Consider the following 14,420-nt stretch of genomic DNA (forward strand, 5'->3'; position numbering starts at 1 on the left):
GTGAAAAATTGGAAAAGAGATGGATGGGAAAAACATCATCTCCCCTAATCTCCAGGTATTTTTTAATTCTTGCTCTGTCTCTAGAGATGTTTCAAGATCAAAACTGTAATGAGGCCAGATATAAGACTGCATCCTCCATAGCAGCAGCTCCAAGAGTGAGAGAAAACTGATGTTGGTTCTTGCACAGGTAGTTTGTAAGATTATGGATTATTTGAAGAAACTCAAGAAGCTGAGATTTTCAAGGTTCAATCAATTATTTGAATGTTATATGTGGGTAGCCCAAAAGCGTGTCAACTCCTCATAAGAGTAAATCAGGTTAGTCCCATTTGTACAATGATGCCATGACACACTGGTTGATGATTTGGCCCTTATGTCAAGGGTATTGCCTTTGTGCTTTTCCTGCATATTTTCCTGAAATTGAGATGCAGCAGTGACACAGATGTATGTTGATGAACTGATATGCTGCCAGCTGAGCTGAGCGATAAGGCCAGTTTCTCTTTCAGGGAAAAACTGATCACAGAATGGGACACAGCACATGCAGAAAGGAGCAGAAATTTGTTTCCCAAGAGAAGATGCTTATTTGAGTGGATTTATGTTATAGTGTCATTGTACAGACTGGTCACTGGCTTGGCTTGAAAAAAGTAGCTCTTGCTTTCCCTTTGCAAGTTAATTGGCTATTTTAAACATAGGACATCATCTGCCTACACTTTAATTGATGTAATCCAGAATTTCCACAGGCCTTTAGTCCTGTACTTTCAAGTACTTCCTTTCATAAGGTAATTTATTTATCTCAAGTGATTGCATGATAAATGAGTAATTCCCTATTCCTTTCATAGAAGGGTTTTTAATTTGTTATCCAGCCATGAACCTTCTGCCCATGCTAAGGCATCCTGACATATTTTTGCAAAAAGCTCTAGATTTCCAGTCCTCCCATTTCAGCTTTCATGTCTTTAAAAGCAAACAGGTCGGGTCACATGCATTTCTTTGAGGAGACGTGACACAGGAATAGCTAACCACAGGAATAGCTGCCTTTCTGGCATCCCCCCATCTTTCAATTATAGGAAAAAGAGAGAAGTATTTTCCATCTCACTTACCCACACACATCAATTCAGACCCACAAATTATCTCACAATCATACCTCAGTGGTAAAAGACACAAAGATTGAGGAAACGGGAAGGAGAAATGGCACTGAGTTGACTGAATTCATCTTGTTGGGGTTTCCTGAACATCCAAAATTGCAGCTCACCCTCCTTGTCACTTTCCTGGTGATTTACATTATCACCTTGGTGGCCAATATTGATATGATTCTGTTAATCTGAATTGATTCCAGACTAAACAGCTCCATGTACTTTCTGCTCAGGAACTTATTTTTTCTGGATATCTGCTGTTCCACAGTTGTTGCACCTAATATGCTAATGGATATCTTGGCAGAAAAGAAAGCTATAATTTATAGTGGGTGTGTTCTGCAATTGTTTTTCTTTGTCACACTGGGTGATACTGAATGCTTCCTCTTGGCTGCCATGGCCTATGACCGTTATGTGGCTATGTGTAACCCATTGCTATACAAAGTGGCAATGTCTGACAAGGTCTGCATCCTGTTGGTAGTGGGGTCATATTTCCTGGGCCTTGTGGATTCCTTGGTCCACACCTGTTGTACCTTCTGATTGTCATTCTGTGAGTCAAATATAGTTAACCACTTATTTTGTGACATGCCCCCACTCCTAGCCATCTCTTGCTCTGACACTTTCCTCACTGAGCTTGTGCTGTTCATTTTCTTTGGTGCTAGTGAAGTAATAAGTGTCCTAACCATTCTGGTTTCCTACATGTACATTGTGCATACCATTTTGCAGATCAACTCTACTGAGGGCCGACACAAAACTTTCTCTACCTGTGCCTCCCATCTGATGGCCGTAACTATTCTTCATGGGACACTGATTTTCACAGATTTGTGACCAAGCTCCAGCTATTCCTTGGATACAGACAAAATAGCTTCAATCTTCTTCGCCCTTGTGATCCCCATGCTCAACCCCCGATCTACAGCCTGAGGAACAAGGAAGTGCAGGGAGCCTTGAAGAGACTGATACGTAAAAAGTTTTTTCTTCATTACTGGTTTATCACTTTTGCAGGGATAGGCAATATGAACAAAGTATTCCCCTGGCTCCCGATGTGTTGTGCAAACTCCTATGCATGACTAAGCAGACCATTTATGGTGCATAGTCACATACTCAGGTGCCCATATTTTTACAGTTCATTGATTGTTTATGAAAGTGGTTTTGACATTTAAGATCTAAACACCCCTTCATCAATAAATCATTTATGGCATAAGGTATGGACAAATGTATATTTTAGCTACTTCATAGGAAAAGGGAGAACTACTGCTTGGGAACACATATGAGCTGTTATGCCATAAGCATTATATCTGCATAATCCTGTAGCAATCCTAGTTACTGCAATTGCTTTGACTTTCACCCTGAATAAAACAGGACTGAAGTTGGAACAGTCTTGCTATTTAATGGCAAATGTATGATAGACAATGATTTAACCTGAAGCCATACCATGGTAACCAATGGCGTGCTTCTTGATTACATTTCTATAACAGAGGATAGAATCTGGCCCAGAGGAATTGTATCAATGCAAATGGACTCTAGGTTGTAGTATAAAAGTGATCAGTAAAAAATAAAAGTTTATCAGCAATAGTTAGAACTCTCACTCCCTCTTTCTATGTCAGGTTAATGCGTGGTGAAAAGTATAATGAAAGACATCTAATTTCAAGGGAGACTTAGCAATAGAGAGGCTCTACCAGTCAGGGTAGGTTAGTGACAGGGCTGAAGATCTTATTAATCCGAATTGATTCCAAGCTGCACAACCACATGCACCAGTACATTTTGCTAGTAATATATGTTTTGTTGGTACTGCCATTGTTCTCATTGTACCTAGAATGTAGATTTCTTAGTGGAGGGGAGAAAATATATGGTGGTTGTGTTTTACAACTGTATTTCTTTGCAGCATTTGGCTATGCCAAATATTTCCTCTTGGCTGCAATGCCATATGAGCATTACATAGCAATCTATAACCCGCTGTTGTGCAATGTTGCTATGTCCAAGGCAGCCTGTGTCATGTTGATAGTAATTCCAAGACATTGTGGATTCTTTCGTTCACACCTGTTGTGCTTTCTGGTTGTCCTTAAGTATGTCTACTCTTCCTCTCCCTGTTTTATCTTTCCTCACCATGTCATGTCTCTTATACAATCACAGCTGTACACACTGGAAACAGAGACCAGTGGCTGTGGGAGGCCCTGGATGACCCACTCTCTATTCCCTGCCCTTAAGCCCACACACCCCCTACCCCTTGCCTACACCCAGCATCATTCTCAGGATATTCACATGGGTGAAACAAAAAACTTTATTACCCTCACAACACTCACTCATATCCCTCCCCCACAACAAACAGAACCCACTCCTCCCTCCCCCTCAATCAACAGTGCCCCTCCACTACCCTCCCCACCCACCACAAACAAAAAACTCACATACAAGTGGGAAACTATATACATGTGGGAAACTATATACATATGGAAAACTATTTACAATATTTTGCATCTTCAAGCCCCAAGAGTGGGGGGGCCATGGGGTGGACCTAGGGGGCAGAGCCCTGGAGCAGAAGCACAGTACCCCAGCCCCTGGATGTTTCCCCATTGGTCCCAGGGCCCCAGTAACCCCAATGGGCAGTAGACTCATGTGCGGCTGGGTCTTTGACTGCCTGGTGCATGGGGGAGTGGTGGCTCTGGGACCAGGGGAGTGGTGGCAGTGGTGGCAGGTCCAGGGCAGGGGCTGAGACAGGGGGTCTACTGGGCAGAAGGTGCCAAGGACCTCCTTCCAGGGCCAGCTGGGTGGCGGGTGGGACCCAAGGGTTCTGTGGGGCCATGGGTGGGGGCTGGCAGTGGGGGACATGGATGCAGCTGCCAGTGCCAGAAGGGTGACCATGGTCTGGCTGTTGGAGACCCCCTACTTCCAGAGCACCTCCAGGTACTCCTGCTCCAGGGCCTTCACTTGGGCTCAGTAGCCCTGCTGTGCCCTGTCCAGCGCCTCCACCCAGGTGACATCCTCTGCCCACCTAGCCTGCTCCTGCACCTTCTGAATCTGTTCCTTTACCTCCCGCTCCTCTGCCACTGGCTGCTAAAGCAGGAGCATCCAGTCCCTGGTGTACTGCTTGCACAGCCAGAGCAACCAGATGGCTCCAGCGGTGGGTGCCTGTGACCTGGAGCCTGCATCACCACTGGGGCTGGTGGGCTCTCCCCTGCATCCAGACGTTGGCCTTGGACAAGCATGAGACAAGTCATTTTGGGGGACTTTGCAACATTTCAGAGATAAGATACTCTGCACTGGGGGCCATTCGCTGCCTGGCCTCAGATCAAGAGTCAGCCATGCACGGGCGCCCAGGGATTATGGTGACCTGGCTCAGAAGGCCCAGGCCCAGGCAGATGCTGCCTGAACCCCCATCCCTCCTTGCTTCTCATGGTGTTGGCAGACCACTGGGTGCTGGGTCTAGGCAACCTGCCTTCTCTGCCCCCTTCCTAGGGTAGGCCAGGCCAGGCCAGGCACCTGCTTCCATTTCTCCAGATCCTAGTCCTCTGCTTTCTCTGCAGGCCAGCCACTCTGTCATGCTGCTGCCTAGCCCATGGTGTCCAGGCTCAGTGTGTGGGGCTTTTAGACAAATGGGTTGAGGGGCTCCCTACTGCATCCTCCCTTCTGGGGGCCTCTCTGGGGAGGTGCTCTGGGTCAGCGCCCCCACACTGCTATTGCATGCCAAACATGTCCCTGCTGTGCATGCTCTGTGTTGTGCACAATAAGCTGTTTGTGAAGGAAGAGGGGTGCCTGAGCCACTATTCCCTGTGGCTGCTGATCCTCCTGATGCCCTGGGCACACCTGCACTCCTGGTTTAGGACCCTAAGCAAATGACACAAGGGGCAAGCCCGCAGTGGCAGTACTACACATCCCTGCCTGCTTCTGCTGAGGAGGACATTGCTGCTGGTATCAATGCCTTCCTCCACATGTTAGAGGCCTGTTTGCATCCAGCTCCAGGGTCATGGGTTGCTGAATAAAGTTCTGAACTGTGTCCCACCTCCTTGTGTGCTATAAGGATGAGGAGGATGGCATTCTTATCCCACAGGGGCTCTTTGCACCCCAGAGCAGCTATCTCTGTGTGGCCAGCCCTGGACAGTGCTCAGAAACTCTCAGCACCAGGGCACAGCCAAGAACTGGGATCCATGAAGCAGAGGCACTTCATCACAGCACCTGCAAAAAGACACTCTGGGGGTGAGAAGCAGCAGGGATCAGGTGCTGGTTCTGCTGCCAGAAACAGCCAGGTAGCAGCCCTGGGATGATCTGAGAGCTGGGCAAGGGGTGCAGCAGACTGCAGCCCTTTGCAACCCTCACCTGTGGCCAAGCAGCAGCTCTGGAGAGGGGACAGTTTAGGCAGAGACAGCCTCTGGCCTGTCCAGGGGGGCACATGAGGCCTTCTGGGCTCCTGAACAATGAACAAGCTCCCCCAGGCTCCTGATGTGTGTGCCCCAAGGTAAAAAATGGCTGCTGCCTTTTATAGTCTGCAGCTAGGGGCTGCCACAGAGCAGTCCAGCTCTGGAGCAGGAGAGGCAGCCAGTCAGAATCATGGGGCTGGGCTCAGGCCAGCTCCTTAGTGGCTGGGAAGACCTGGCACTAAATTTTATGTTGGGTCACATCTACACATGCATTCCTTCATGTTAACTAATCATGACTAAATATGATACCTGCATTAGTGGCATTAGATTTAGCCATGATTAGCCATTTTTAATGTGCAGTGAGGGCATGCACATGTAGACACATACCCACACTGCATATTAAATTAGGCTAATGTGCATTACCGTGTCTCACGTATATGTGCCCAGAATGTCATACTGCCTCGCTAAAATCTAAGTATAGTTAGTCCACAGTACTTGTTTCATCCACTCAATTAGTTACCCTAACCAAAACGGAATCACTCTGGTGTGCCATGATTTGTTCTAAACAAGTATGTATCTTTTCGCCATGATCACATCTTTCTGGTATTTACAAATTACCTGTTTTATTATTTGCTGCAGTTACTGACTGAAGCAATATTGGAGCATTTGGCAAAAATATTTTCTAAGTCATGGATGACAGACCAACTCCCAGAGGACTGGAGACAGGTTAGCATTGTGCTCATCTATAAACAAGAAGAAAAAAAACAGAGGACCTGTTAAATTATAGACTGGTCAGCTTGACTTTAATTCCTAGGTAGTTACTGCAGAAAATAATAAAACAGGTAATTTGTAAATACCGGAAAGATGTGTGTCGCTGCTGTGCACTGCAGCGGGGGGGTCGGGACCTTAGAAGGCCGTCAGGCGGGTACTTGTGACGCTTGGAGTGGAATTAATTAGGCACAGACACTTATCGGTTGCAAAGCAAGATTATTTACTCACGCCGTCAAGGTGGTGAAAGACGGAGGTCAGAGATACTTGGTTAGTTACAGCTTAGAGTTCATGAGGTCGGTCTGCAAAATAGGTCAGTCTGTAAAAGTGGTTGGGCAGGCGGTCGTCGATTATGTCTGAGATAAGGTCGAAGACGGGGGGATGAACTGGCAAGTGATCAAATTGCCAGTTTACTCTGACACCTATGTCAGAGGTCTCCAGGTGTTTAAGGAGTTGCTCTCTCCCCGACTTCATGGAAGTGAAAATGGGTTTTGTTTGTATAATAGCCAATTGCTTTTCGCCACGTCATAGATTTAATTAGAATCGCCAATTATCTAGCGGTCTTCGCTAGGGTGTTATGACAGGGCTACTCCTCTTTTTACTCTGACCAATTACAATGATTTATGTAAAGCAAAGAAGGCAAAAGTTTTATCTCTGTTAGTGGCGCAGCAATAAATTTCTTTTTGACATGCGCAGCAAAAAGGCGGTTACTGGCAAAAACTTTTGTTAACCCTTAGTTAACTTAGTGCAGAGTAAGGATGTTTTTGAACGATCTCTTGCTAGTGACATGGGCACTACTAATTGGGTTGTGACAATGTGATTATGGCCCACCTGCTCCGGTGCAGTGAGCAGGGATGGGAACATGGCTGGTGGCTGCTGGTGCCACCAGCCAGGGTCTTCTTGGCCAACTTACCATGGTCCATGAGCACCCATGCACACACAACCCCTTATCTGAGGCCGGGCAGTGCACAGGCCCCTGATATAGTGCATGTTATCTCAGAAATGTTGCAAAATGTCATAAACAGCCTCTTTCTCCTGGATCTGCCAGTCCTGAACATGCACATGGGGGAGAGACACCAGCTGTCAGCAGAGATGGGAAATCAGGCTCACTGCCACTCTTGGTTGGCGGTGAGCCTGAGCCTCCATTTGTTCTGGCTCCAGCAGTGGAGGACCCTGGACCAGATCCAGCTGCTGGACTGCCTGGTCACCATGGTGGAGAGGCAGCTAATAGACTCACGGGGCTGGTGCATGGAGGACATCGGGTGTGACTAGAAGTTCTGGGACAGGCTCCTGGCCCTCAAGAAGATGCACCTGGAAGTCCAGTAGGAGCAGGCTGCCATGGTGGCCAAAGGAATGGGTGCCATGGAGGAGGATTGTTGTGTGCTGGACACCATCCTGGCCATGGAGGATGCCTTTGTTCCACCTGCTGCCCAGCCCTTGGTGCAGCCCCTCCTGCCCCCAGGCAGCTGCCTGCTGCCCAGCAGCAAGCCCCACAGTGGACTTGGGCTAAGGTACAGTGGCGCCTCCACAAGAAAAGGTCTAACAAAGCCCTTACACATTAATTTTATCCACACATTAACACCTGAAACTAGTTTTAAGCACCACTCGAGGATGGGTTTATCTCTGATCTATGTTACCCAGTTTATGTTCCATTAACATATGACCACTCCATATCAGTGAGCCACCCAAGTTGCAATCCTCTGGCATCCCAAGTATGTAGTATCCCCTTCCCCCACTCTCCTGTTCTGTGTGGACAAAGTTGCAAACTCTACTAGGGGAGGGGTGGGGGAGGTTCTAGCACCAAACCAATTCCCCCTCCTGCCCCCAGGGGTATGTTCTTCACACACCCAGGGGTGCAACTCCATGCAAACAGCCTGAGAGCACATACCAACTAGCCAGGTTGCAGTGCATGGCCTGGTCCAGGAGTGGGATGTTGAGGTTGGAACAATGTATGAGGCTGGATCAGGTTCCCATGAGGTGGGGTTTCCTTCCTGGGGGAGGAACACTGACTTCACCAAAAGCACCTTCCCTCACCACTCCCACCTCTCAACCACCTTGGGAAACAAGACCAGCACCCCCCATGCTCCAATCCTAAATCTCAAATTATGAAAACATGAGATCTTTAATTGATTTCCTTTTTATTTCTTTTAAAAACCTTTTATTTTTTTTACTTCTTTTTATTTTATTCCTCAGCAGTGGACTTCCTTCATCTCACCCCCACTCCTTCCCCCACCCCCATTTCCTTTCTGCCTCCCATTTCATTACACACCCCCCATCCCATTAACTCTCTACCTCCTAACTTCATGCTTCCACCCTGCCCTACTTCTTCTCTTTATAAACCCCCACCTAGAGCAGGGATAGAAGCCTGTCTTAATTTACCAGCCCTGTAATAGCAACTCACAGCTGTAGCTGCTTGCCAGATATCTGCTCACCAGCCCTCCAATTGCAAGTTACAGCTGTGCAGATGGAAGATAGTCAGGGTACATCTACACATTCATTAATGCACCATAATTATAGCACATTAAGTTTACAGGTACTGACTTAATGCACCATAATCAATGCTACTGCACATTAATGCAGATGAACACTTTCTATCTAATAGTTAATGTGCATTACAGTAAATATACTGTGCATTAGTGCATTAGCAAGGGTTTTGCCTGCAGCACTAATGTGCAGAAAAATTAGTCTCCTGAACATTGTCTCATGTGGACGTGCCCTTTATGTATTACCAATTATATAGATTTCAGCTCAAAGTGTGGAAGATCTGAATGACTGAGTTTAAACTGATTATTTATTTTCTGTCCGTATTTCCTTTCTTCAGACATGGAAACGCTGTAAGGGCATGTGTTGGACAAAGCTCTGTGATTGACAAGGGCTATTAATGTGTAATGGATTTAGTTAACCTACAAGGGATATATACCTCCATTAGGGATCAATAGCTCTACTGTGCTGCATACTCAATAAACTTAAAACAAAAAAATACCCTTTGTCCCACAGAGCTTTCAAGCCTAGAGGCAAGTGTATATGGCAAACAGACAGGGAGAGCACAAGGTATCAATGATGACATTATGATGAAGGGAATAAGCAGATACTGTTGGACAAGAGTGACTTCTAGAGAAGTGAAGAAAATGGCGGTCTGGTGTGAAGCTGCTGAAATTATTAGAAGAATTCAAAGTAGTTCCATATTACATATCAGATTCACTGTATGCATGAACTGGGTCCATTCTGTGTGATGAAAACCACTGGTGAAAGGCAGCGGAAATCACAGATGATTTTCTTCTTCCTTATGGATGATATATGAGGCCAATACACCAGGTCCAATTTTCAGAACTAGGTAATCAGGTTGTGCAGTTTTTCTCCATTGCTTCCACCCTTTTGTTTCAATTGAAAGCAAAGTTTCATGAGTGCTTCCCCTTCCTGCCCCCCACCCCCAAACTCTGATCCCATCACAACACCACATTTGGAGGAAATCACTTAGCCTCAATCTGCTCCTATTATATGTGGAGTTACTCAGAGACTCTGGCAAATGGAGATATATCAAGAACCTTAGCAAAAAGTATCTCTCAGGATTACCCATTCTAAACCAGTGAATGCTCCATTTACCACATCACAGATGGTATCCAGCCCTTTGTATGCACCAGAATATAATTGTGTGTGTTGCAGATTATTTGTCACTTCTGAAGGTACAAGGGATGAATCATCTTAAAATGACTTTTCTCAACAGTCAAAAATATTCACAACATCCCTATTATCCTCAACCAAGTGTGGCATTAAGATGCTATAGAATACTATAATTCTTCACTTCCTGAATTTATTAAGATTCATGGGGAAATGGCCTCTTTGGAAAGAATCCACAGATGTATTTATCTCCAAAATGTATCTCTTGTCACTTGTCACAGTGGAGTGTGTGTTGGGGTGATGCAATGGCTGGCCAGGACATATGTTTCAGCACCAGGACTCCAGTGCTGGTCAGTAAGGGGTTGGGGGGGGCTGGAGGAGGGGGGAGGGGACCATGGGGGGAACCCCCCATGGCACTGCCCATTCTCCCAGACCCCCTGACACCTGCCCTGGCTGGCCCTCCCCCCACCAGCCCTCCCCACTGAGGCCCCCAACCCCTGCCACAGCCGGTCCCTCCCCTTGCCAGCCACCTGGAAACCCCTGACCCCTTTGGTAGCCAGCCCCTCCCCCTGCCAATCCCCCCAAGGCCCCTGACCCCTGCCCTGGCTGGCCCCATCCCCCCAAGCCCCCTAAGCCCTGCTTCCCACCCCTGGCACGTAAAACAAACAAACAAACAAACAAAAAACCCTTGGCACGTACTGGCAGCTCCAACTGACATCTGGCTGAATGAGGCCCCACCCACACAGTGCCTGGCAGGCTGACAGCCCTAGCGGCCCCAGCCTCAGCCCTCCTGCCCCTCCTCTGTCCTGTGCTGCCTGGGGTGCTCTGCCAGAGGGCCCTGGAGCCCCCCCCCCCCCTGCTTCTAAGGTAAGCACAGGCTTTTTATTCCCATTTTTTCTGTTGTTTTTCTGGAGGGGAGGGCGGGTTTAAGTGATGGTGCCTGGAGTTGTGGGGTCTGAGATTGCAAGTTGGGGGGGTGAGGCTGGGTGGGGCAGCCATTTGGGGATCTGGGGGAGCAGGGGGTGGGGATGGGTGGGGCAGCAGCCATTGGGGGATCTGGGGGAGTAGGGGGTGGGGCTGGGTGGGGCAGTCATTGGGGGGCTGCAGCAGCTGGTGTGGTATGGGGCCAGGTGGGGCAACAATTGGGGGGCTGAGTGGGGCATATGGTCCTTGGAGGGGAGTGATAGCCCCTGTGGGGGCCATTTGACCCCCACTGGGGGCTGTAACCCTTGTGTGGAGGCCGAATCCCCTGTTGGGGGGCTGAATCCCCTTTTGGGGGGCTGTAGCCCTTGTGTGGGGGCTGAATCCCCTGTTGGGGGGGTGGAACCCCTTGTGTGGGGGCCATCGCCTGTGGGAGGGCAGCAAAATATGTATTTGTGAATTCATGAAACGTATTTAGAGTTCACTTTATTATTATGATAAGAGACTTGCTTTAACACTAAGATATATCAATAAAACATTGCCCAACTGGTCACCGTCTCTGTCTCACTCTACTCTCTCTCTATATATATATAGAGAGAGAGTGGTCTTTTGTTTTACTTGTGGAGAAACATGGACTTGGGGGTATTTTACACAATGACTTTGGGATTTTTTTTTTATCGGGGTGTTTCAGTTTTCTAATAGGGAACACCAGAATTCCTGCTAGGGAGGCCAGTGGCAGGACCCTGCTTGCTCAGAGCTGGCACCTTGGCCCCAGCTGGCTCTGGCTAACCTCCTGGCTAAATGGGACCAGGAGGACAGGCTTTGACAGCTCAAAGCAGTCCACCACACCCGGAACATCTTCCAGGTGATAGCTGCCTAGGTGGCTGGGCAGGGGGCAAACATGGCAGTAGTTCCACAGAGAGGCCAACCCTACAACTATAGTCCACTGGCAGCTGGCCCAGAGGGGCAGATGCCTCTACTGGCTGTTCAGTCCCCATCTGGGTCTGGCAGGTGGCAGCAGGTCACAGCCAGGCAGCAGCCCCCACTGCCAGACTGCTGCAGTGGGTAGAGGGTGCAGGGAACTGTCAGGGCTGCTTCAGCAGTCCAGCTGGCACAAGGGCTAGTGTCCCCAGGTACCAATTGGCTGGGCCCCAGAAGCTCCTGAGAGCTAGTAGCCCCGCGCTACTTTCCAGGGCAACTTTTTATACTGCTAAGACCAGGACAGGGCAGCTTTTTATACTGCTGAGGACAGCACAGGTGCTGGCCCCAAGCTTTAGCTATCCCTCACTGCATGATGCCATGAGGCCTCTTTCTTCCCCATATCCCCAGCCCTTATCTCAAAGGTTGTTGCTCTGAGCAACAGCCTAGCTGAATGATCTTCTCCCCTGACTGCTGGCAGCAAACTGCTGCCTCTTTGCAGTTTAGTGATCAATTCTTATGGAGCACAGCTGGGCCCTGTTCCCAATCAGGCTGCCTAACCAGCATTGCAGTCAGCTGCAGGCTGCCTAGCTGCCACCCAGGCTCCTGCAAGTAACAGAGCACCTTGTGCTCTGTTACAGAGACCATAACATGAATTTAGGAAGCTCCAAGTCAGAGCTCCCCATCATTGTCTACCTCTGCCTTTCCTCTGGAGGGCACAACCTTCCCCACCACCTGAGGTCCCTCCCCTTTTTCTGGCATGAATACACTCCATTAGGCATCTGTATCATCCTCCTCCCCACCCCGAAATTAAATACTTTTCCTGTAGTATACTCCACAGGTGGTCCCGCTCATTGAGAGGGTATCAAATACATTGTCCCTCATTTGCTCCCTATATCCACATCAGCTCAGTAGCATGCTTTTGCTGCCCACATTTGATTCTGGCATGTTGAAGCTAGAGCTATAGCAACCATGTTCACTATCAGCTGGCCAACAGTGGGCAATCTGATGGTCAACCTTTTTAAGAAGATCCTGACAGTAAGGCTGGAATTCCAAACCAATAGACTTCCCCATGGACCTGGTTGCTTTCAAGGGTGGTCAGGAAGGTAACCATTCTATTCTGGGTTTGCAGCCAATAGGAGCCAGGGTTACCTTCTGGGTGAGTCTTTGGAAGAGTATACAAAATTCCTGGAGTCGCTATGTAGGTGAATAGGAAATTATTTTCTTTTGTTTCTGCCGAGCCTGTTTATTTGAATTGTTTATTTTCTCATCAGTGCATTGGGAAGACCTTGAAAATCAGAAACTGATGGATTTAGGATAGGAGTTGGAATGATCCCGTCTCAGGCAGGGGTTTGGACTAGATGACCTCAAAGCATAGAGAGTCCACAATCACTTTGGGTAACCTGTTCCAGTGTCTTACTACCTACCTAGTGAGAAAACGTTTTCCTATTATCTAGCCTACACTTCCCTTGCTATGAATTGAGCCATACTTTTCTATGATTCTATGAGTGTAAAGTAAGCATTGTGTTTAAAGGAGCTGAAAACATTTTTGGTTTAGGATTGCAGTTACATTTTAATTTTCAGTGAAAATGGATTTTCAAATGGATTGTCAATTAATCAGAAAATAATTGAAAATGACAATATTTTGACTAGGTCAAAATAACTGGCATTTTTTTAAGTACAAAAGACTTCAAATTCAAGGTGGTTGGAGCCTGGACAAAATAGGAGTTTTAAAAGAAGTATATAAATACTAATATAACAGGACTCACTAGACTTCTGGTCTCTTTTTGGATTCTCTAAGGGTGGAAACAGCCATCATGCTTCATTGCCTTTTAGCCACCATAATACTATAAAGAACTTGGGAAGGACCCCATGCCAGAATTTAACTAGAACTTGAAAATATCATCAAATCCTTCCTATAACAGCTTCAGGATCAGATCAGAACACCAGTGGTGATGTGCAGAGTGGTGAGTTCCCCCACCCTTCTTCATCCCCAGGGAGCAGGTGTGGGGAAGGGAGGGGAGGGGATCCTCCCTCCATCCTCCCAGCCTATTGCTGCTGCCACTGTCACTGTGTACTTAAGACCCAGAGGCAGAATAATTAAAACTGTAGAAGCAGTTCTAAAATTGAATTTCAGTAAAGGTTCACTGTGACCTGGATCAGCCCAAGTTCATCATTACATTCTATATTCTGATGCCATGATGGAGGTTGAATTGCATGATTTGACAGCTCTTTATGGAATTATATAAGAGTCTAGAAATCTTCCATTTGCTGGCTCCCAGTCTCTCTTCACTTGCTTCCCAGACTCGGCATTTCTTCCATTTCTTTCAAACCATTCCTCCTCTCTCCCAGCTCCCATTCTTGCACACTACCTCCCAATGTAGCCTTGCCCCAATTCTAACCTCCCATTTTCCTCTCTCCTCTTAGCCATCAGTTTCCAGTCATAGTCTCATACCTTTGACCTTGGATTCCCAAGCTATTTCCCCTGTCTCTTTGTCCAGTGTCTCAATTAGTTTCTACATTTGAATTAGACAATTTCCTCTTCAATGGGACCTGAATGCCAGTATGGGAATAACTGAGACTACAGCAAGGACAACTTTCCTGTTCTCAGTTCATGAAGGTATAACAGGTTGCAGCAGCCCACAATTTTATCTGCAGCAAACCCCTCCTCAGCTCCACAGTCAGAGTAGATAGATTCTTCACAGATTTAAGTTGAACCATC

The 14,420-nt window shown here is 47.4% G+C and overlaps 1 pseudogene; it reads left to right on the plus strand.

The window, feature by feature from the left end:
* The first annotated feature begins 1,343 nt into the window (after nucleotides 1-1,343).
* On the plus strand, nucleotides 1,344-2,057 carry LOC132248284 (olfactory receptor 5AS1-like; annotated as a pseudogene).
* The last annotated feature ends 12,363 nt before the right edge of the window (nucleotides 2,058-14,420 follow it).

The sequence above is a fragment of the Alligator mississippiensis genome, chromosome 2 (assembly GCF_030867095.1).
Source record: "Alligator mississippiensis isolate rAllMis1 chromosome 2, rAllMis1, whole genome shotgun sequence".
Classification (NCBI taxonomy): domain Eukaryota; kingdom Metazoa; phylum Chordata; order Crocodylia; family Alligatoridae; genus Alligator; species Alligator mississippiensis.